The 7,171-nt window shown below is 39.7% G+C and overlaps 1 protein-coding gene across 4 annotated transcripts in view; it reads left to right on the top strand.

Annotated features, from left to right (window-relative positions):
* Nucleotides 1-5,873: 5,873 nt before the first annotated feature.
* SLO2 (slowpoke 2) overlaps nt 5,874-7,171 on the top strand; it is a gene marked incomplete at its 3' end in the record, with an annotated part of 260,978 nt that continues 259,680 nt past the window's right edge. For all 4 annotated transcript variants that reach the window (XM_070092471.1, XM_070092465.1, XM_070092460.1 and 1 more), the window contains 1 exon segment: nt 5,874-5,924.

Genomic DNA, 7,171 nt, shown 5'->3' with positions numbered 1-7,171 from the left:
TGGCTCGGGCACATTCAAAAAAAATATAAGCCACTGAAGTTTCTATAAATGTTCATACACTTGGCTCTTGCAAAACTGTTCAACATTACCCCTTGTGGATCCTTAGCTCTCCTGTAGTGTTCCTCTTCCGTTCAGATTACGCTTATTCGAAATAGTTCGTGGAAATAATACCATACGGCTGAAAAAAACTGGCGAATTGGCTTCTACACACTCCATTAAGAATCAACTTTCTTTTAAGTAGGCTACATTAGTGTTGGAAATTTGAAGGCAGTCAGAAGAGGCTTTTTCAAGTTACCGCACTAAAGCCTCAACCAGGAATTGTCCACATAACACTGACCAGAAGTTTCCTGCATATGTCAGTAGCTGCATGATCCTTTTTCTAGTTACAGTACATCAGTGGGGAAAATTTTAACTAATTGGATATGGTGATTTCAAGTTATAAACCGAAACTCTGGAAGAAGTAAAATAAATCAATAAATCGGGTAATCAGAATGATACTGATGAGACTGAAAGGAAAATGATGTTGATAGTGAGAATGGACAGAAACTGATGTTGATAATAAGTATGGATAAAAACTCGTGATGATAATAGGAGGATGGACAGTAACTGTTGATGATAACTGTGAGGATGGACAGAAACGTCATCTGATTTGCCTCTTAAATTTGTTGGTTAGATGTTTACTGTTCCACCCACCGAATTGTGAATGTTATTCAATTTGCCACTTCGTTCTGGAAGGCAAAATACTAACAAGAAGGATAAAGGAAAGCTCTTTTTTCAGGCTTGGAAAGCTCACCTTTGAGCGAAACGTTGTCTGAAGCTCTTTTTAGTACTCTAGAGCTTTTTTTTGCAGCCACAAAACCTGAGAAAACCTCTAATGCGATATAACTTCAACTTTCATACCTCTCGCGATATTTCCCTTTTTCACTTTGGAAGTCTCCGTGGCCTCAAGACACTCTAACTGACCTCCTCGCTGAAAGACCCACGTCTGACGTAGACTCTTAAACGTTTTAACGGATACTAACTTATTGCATCAGCTGTCATTTCAGTGTTACTCTTGCTCTCTCTCTCCCTACCTCCACTAACTCCAACTTTCACACATTCCTGCTCGTCACACGTTCCTACTTTCTCACATCCCTCTTTAAGGCACTATATGACCTTTCTGGGTTTAGTATTTAAATTGACAATGATGATGTTGATAATAATAATAATAATAAATCACATTTCTATATCTCTCGCTTTGTTAGCTATAACACTGCATAACCTCCTCTCTCTCGTAGCTCTGACTATATTTCTCTATCTCTCGCCTTGACAGCTATAACACTAACACTGCATAACCTCCTCTCTCGTAGCTCTGACTATATTTCTCTATCTCTCGCCTTGCCAGCTATAACACTGCATAACCTCCTCTCTCTCGTAGCTCTGACTATATTTCTCTATCTCTCGCCTTGACAGCTATAACACTAACACTGCATAACCTCCTCTCTCGTAGCTCTGACTATATTTCTCTATCTCTCGCCTTGACAGCTATGAGTGCCAGGAAAGCACGGAGGCGGTGACGTTCTTCCTGGAGTACGGGAACAAGACAGATGAACAGTTCCAAGAAAAGCCAATCATCAACTGGCAAGCGGTGCTATGGGTCAACAGGACTCTGCCTCTCTGGGCCATCCAGGTGGCTGTGGCTCTTGTGTCTCTCTCCGAGGCTCTACTGTTGGCTTACTTAAGTTATAAGGTGAGTACTTTCTGTCTCACTGAAGTCCTCTTGCCGACTTATCTAAGTTATAAGGTGAATACTTTCTGTCTGCCTGAAGTCCTTCTACTGACTTACCTAAGTTATAAGGTGTATATTTTCTGCCTGCCTGAAGCCCTCCTGCTGGCTTATCTAAGTTATAAGGTGGATACTTTCTGCCTGCCTAAAGTCCTTCTGCTGGTTTACCTAAGTTATAAGATGAATACTTTCTACCTGCCTGAAGTCCTTCTGCTGGCTTACCTAAGTTATAAAGTGTATACTTTCTGCCTGCCTGAAGCCCTCCTGCTGGCTTACCTAAGTTATAAGGTGAATACTTTCTGCCTGCCTGAAGCCCTCCTGCTGGCTTACCTAAGTTATAAGGTGTATACTTTCTGCCTGCCTGAAGCCCTCCTGCTGGCTTACCTAAGTTATAAGGTGTATACTTTCTACCTGCCTGAAGTCCTTCTGCTGGCTTACCTAAGTTATAAGGTGAATACTTTCTGCCTGCCTGAAGTCCTTTCGCTGGCTTACCTAAGTTATAAGGTGTATACTTTCTGCCTGCCTGAAGCCCTCCTGCTGGCTTACCTAAGTTATAAGGTGAATACTTTCTGCCTGCCTGAAGTCCTTTTGCTGGCTTACCTAAGTTATAAGGTGTATACTTTCTGCCTGCCTGAAGCCCTCATGCTGGCTTACCTAAGTTATAAGGTGAATACTTTCTGCCTGCCTGAAGTCCTTTTGCTGGCTTACCTAAGTTATAAGGTGTATACTTTCTGCCTGCCTGAAGCCCTCCTGCTGGCTTACCTAAGTTATAAGGTGAATACTTTCTACCTGCCTGAAGCCCTCCTGCTGGCTTACCTAAGTTATAAGGTGAATACTTTCTACCTGCCTGAAGTCCTTCTGCTGGCTTACCTAAGTTATAAGGTGAATACTTTCTGCCTGCCTGAAGTCCTTCTGCTGGCTTACCTAAGTTATAAGGTGAATACTTTCTGCCTGCCTGAAGTCCTTCTGCTGGCTTACCTAAGTTATAAGGTGAATACTTTCTGCCTGCCTGAAGTTCACCTGATAGTTTAAGTTATAAGGGGATTACATATTGCCTCTCTTACTAGTTCATATTGTTGTTTTTCTAAGCATATATACTGTTTCTAGTAAACTGTTTATACTTTACACAAAACTGTGAAACCACTGCACACTCAGCACACGACCTAAAAAAATAATTGTAGTATTACGAGGTAAGTCAGAAACAACTTATGTAAGAGCTGGATAATTAATTATTTTTGAAAGCCAATTGTAAAATAATCAGCAAAAATTAAAAACTTATTGATAAACATAAAACGCAAACTGAACACAATTCATTAAATATGCTTTCCCAAATGCACTAAAAAATATTCTTTCCCAAATGCACTAAAAAATATGCTTTCACAAATGCACTAAAAAATATTCTTTCCCAAATGCACTAAAAAATATGCTTTCACAAATGCACTAAAAAATATTCTTTCCCAAATGCACTAAAAAATATTCTTTCCCAAATGCACTAAAAAATATGCTTTCACAAATGCACTAAAAAATATGCTTTCCCAAATGCACTAAAAAATATTCTTTCCCAAATGCACTAAAAAATATTCTTTCCCAAATGCACTAAAAAATATGCTTTCACAAATGCACTAAAAAAAATTCACGCGTCCATGAATATTACGAAGATTCAGTAAATTCGGTTTTAAAACATGTAGATCAAAAAAACATTACGACGCGTAACAAGATGAATATTTTAATAATGTATACAATATAATTTAGAGTGAAAATATCTTTGCCTCAGAATTAAAGTTAGATTCCTGTATTGTGTTGAGCTGACGTCGAAGAATGTAAAAAGCCATGTTTTGATACTTTATCTAGCACTAAGGTTTTAAGCCTGGCTTTTTTCAGATCATCCAAGGCATTACTTAGGAATTGTGTGTGATGAGTTTAGTGTAAATAACAGTATTACACGTTGATAAAGTTAGTGTCGCAGCATGAAGGTATATCGACCACTTCTACAAGTTACCTAGACACTAAAGTCAGGGATACACTTCCCGTTTAATACTCGAAATTTTGTTGTATGGAGACCTATGTCAACAAGGTGTATAGATCGTGTGTGGGTGGATGAAGGTGCTGGAGGCAACACAGGATATGTTGGAAGGAGGGTTGTGAAGGAAGCTTAATGGTAGGGACTTATTCATTTTAGAGGCATGTGTGAGTGTGTTAGAGTGGAGACAAGTAGTTTTGGGGATTTGAAGCGCTGTTGGAGTGTGAGCAAACACATCACTGAAGGAACTAAAGGAAAACTCATAAGATAGACTTGCGTCTTGGAGTCTGCACATACAGTGGCGTCATTCTCAGTGATGGGAGATATTGCGAATCGGAAGATAATTTGAGCTATGATGTCCATGCACCTCTAGAGAGATAACTTGGAAATGAGTGATGGTAAATCTATTTCCCTCTTAGGGTCACCCTTACTTGGCTATAAACCTCATCTGTGTTAAAAAAAAAGTTTGCCACATTGATATAAAACAGATTAGAACGCATGGAAATATTACCCCAACACCATTGTATTATCACCAACTGTTGTCACTCTCAATTCTCGTCAGTTTTGTAAAGTGTGGTAAGTGTTGTTAGCAAGTATTACCTCAGAGAACAACCAACAAGTGGCTCCCACACCTAAAATTACTGGCAGCATAAATACCATAATTATCCAATAAGACCTCCCTTGCTCATATTGTAATTATAGACGAAGTGTTATCAAAACGAAATACGTAATTCTACGTAATTACAGGTGTAGCAAACTAAACCTTAACGGTGTACTGATTTTCCTTGTTGTTGTTGTTGTTGTTGTTCTTCTTCTTCTTCTTCTTCTTCTTCTTCTTCTTCTTCTTCTTTTTCTTCTTCTTCTTCTTCTTCTTCTTCTTCTTCTTCTTCTTCTTCTTCTTCTTCTTCTTCTTCTTCTTCTTCTTGTGCTCTATTAAACGAAAATATAAAGATCAAAGATAGCATGGAGATTAAAGATTAAAGATATTGTTCCATTAAACACAGTGTTTTGCTCAACGTGATTAAAAACAAAATATTCAAAGTAAAGATAGTGCCTGTGGTGACCTTGATCATATGACTGTATTACTGTACAACTAAGATTCTTTACGTATAGGCTTAACAAATGTAAAAATAACAACGCCTGTGTACAACACCGAAATTCCACCAATCATCTCATGAAATTCAGAGACGCCCAATTAGTGATCAAAGAAACTAATTTCCGCAGACGCAAGTGCCTCGAATCAGCACTGATCGCTGTTTCGAATACAATTAAACAAAACAACGGCAGCTTCACCATCTCTGAAGTCTTAGCAAGAATCCTCCTGAAAACAGTAAACCCTGCCATCACATAGTCTCTCCTGTTATACTACACAAAGCACAGAGAGTGAACACTGAAACAAGCTGCCTCTATCCAGTCTATATTTGTCCAACCTATTTTTATGTTACCCAAGTAATAGCTTTTATATCCTTTTACTCATGTACGAATTAATTGCTCTACCATATTGTATTACTACTACCACTACAACTTTTGTCTCTACTACTCCTACTACTACTACCACTAGTATTGCACCTCACTCTGAGCCTATATATACCCTCTGTGTCCATGTATTGTTTGTAACGGCTTGATAAAGCTCCTGGAGAGCGAAACGTTGCCACAATAAAATGTCAAATTAGTTGCACTTGTGTCCTTTTACTTTAACATGTGTCTAGATCCTCCAGGCTCCTGTGTTTCTAGATTTCGTCTTGACTATTGAGAATGACACCATGGGTGTACCCAGTGTCTGTTCGGATGCAGAAATAACACCATGGATCAGGCTAGATAAATCGGATACAGAGACACATATTTACAGTTACATAAATGATCATACATAGCAGCGTATGTGTAGATTCCCTTAGATAATCTCCCCAAAAAAGCCAGACAAAGTGACTTATTTCATCCATTGCATGTTAACGTAATTCTTTTAAAATAAGAACAGAGTCGTGGGTTCATCCAGCGTCTGTTTAAGAAACTGGATGAACCGAAAATAAGGAAGACGTATTAATATTTGTGTTTTTCCTCCTCCAGGGCAACATATGGCAGACTCTTAGGTCGTTCCACTTCCTTCTGGAGCTGATCAACACTATTCCTTTCATACTGACAGTGAGTTGACTTAGCATGTTTTGGTGTGTGTGTGTGTGTGTGTGTGTGTGTGTGTGTGTGTGTGTGTGTGTGTGTGTGTGTGTGTATTCATGATTCCTTTGTAGAGATGTTAGTATATTTGGTTTATTCGTATGTGTACAGGTGTGTATACATATCTGTTTGTACTAGTGTAAGTATTTACAGTCGGCTTATATAAGTATGTGCATATAAATCAAGAGTGTATGGGTATGTTTATGTATATGGGTATGTGCATGAATGTGCGATAGTGTGTGTGTGTGTGTGTGTGTGTGTGTGTGTGTGTGTGTGTGTTAGTTAGTTACCATTTTGTCCTAGGCACATGTCGATTAGACACTAGGCCTGTTGTGTGTGTGTGTATGTGTGTGTGTGTGTGTGTGTGTGTGTGTGTGTGTGTGTGTGTGTGTGTGTGTGTGTGTGTGTGTGTGTGTGTGTGTTAGTTACCATTTTGTCCTAGGCACATGTCGATTAGACACTAGGCCTGTTGTGTGTGTGTGTATGTGTGTGTGTGTGTGTGTGTGTGTGTGTGTGTGTGTGTGTGTGTGTGTGTGTGTGTGTGTGTGTGTGTGTGTGGTGTGTGTGTGTGTGGTAGTTACCATTTTGTCCTAGGCACATGTCGATTAGACACTAGGCCTGTTGTGTGTGTGTGTATGTGTGTGTGTGTGTGTGTGTGTGTGTGTGTGTGTGTGTGTGTGTGTGTGTGTGTGTGTGTGTGTGTGTGTGTGTGTGTGTGTGTGTGTGTGTGTGTGTGCTCACCTAATTGTACTCATCTAATTGTGGTTGCAGGGGTCGAGACTCAGCTCCTGACCCCGCATCTTCACCGAGTGCTACTAGGTCCTCTCTCTCCCTGCTCCATGAGCTTCATCATACCTCATCTTAAAGCTATGTATGGTTCCTACCTCCACTACCTCACTTGCTAGGCTATTCCACTTCCTGACTACTCTGTGACTGAAGAAATACTTCCTAACATCTCTTTGATTCATCTGGGTTTTCAACTTCCAATTGTGTCCCCTTGTTTCTGTGTCCCATCTCTGGAATATCCTGTCCCTGTCCACCTTGTCTATTCCACGCAGTATTTTGTATGTTGTTATCATGTCTACCCTAAAACTCCTGTCCTCCAATGTCGTCAGGCCGATTTCCCTTAACTTTTCTTCGTAGGACATTTCCCTTAGCTCTGGAACTTACCTTGTCGCAAACCTTTGCACCTTCTCTAATTTCTTTGACTTGCTTGA

This window comes from Cherax quadricarinatus, chromosome 3 (genome assembly GCF_038502225.1).
Source record: "Cherax quadricarinatus isolate ZL_2023a chromosome 3, ASM3850222v1, whole genome shotgun sequence".
Taxonomy (NCBI): domain Eukaryota; kingdom Metazoa; phylum Arthropoda; class Malacostraca; order Decapoda; family Parastacidae; genus Cherax; species Cherax quadricarinatus.
Note: the sequence above shows the minus strand (reverse complement) of the source record. Positions and strands in the feature narration are given on the sequence as shown.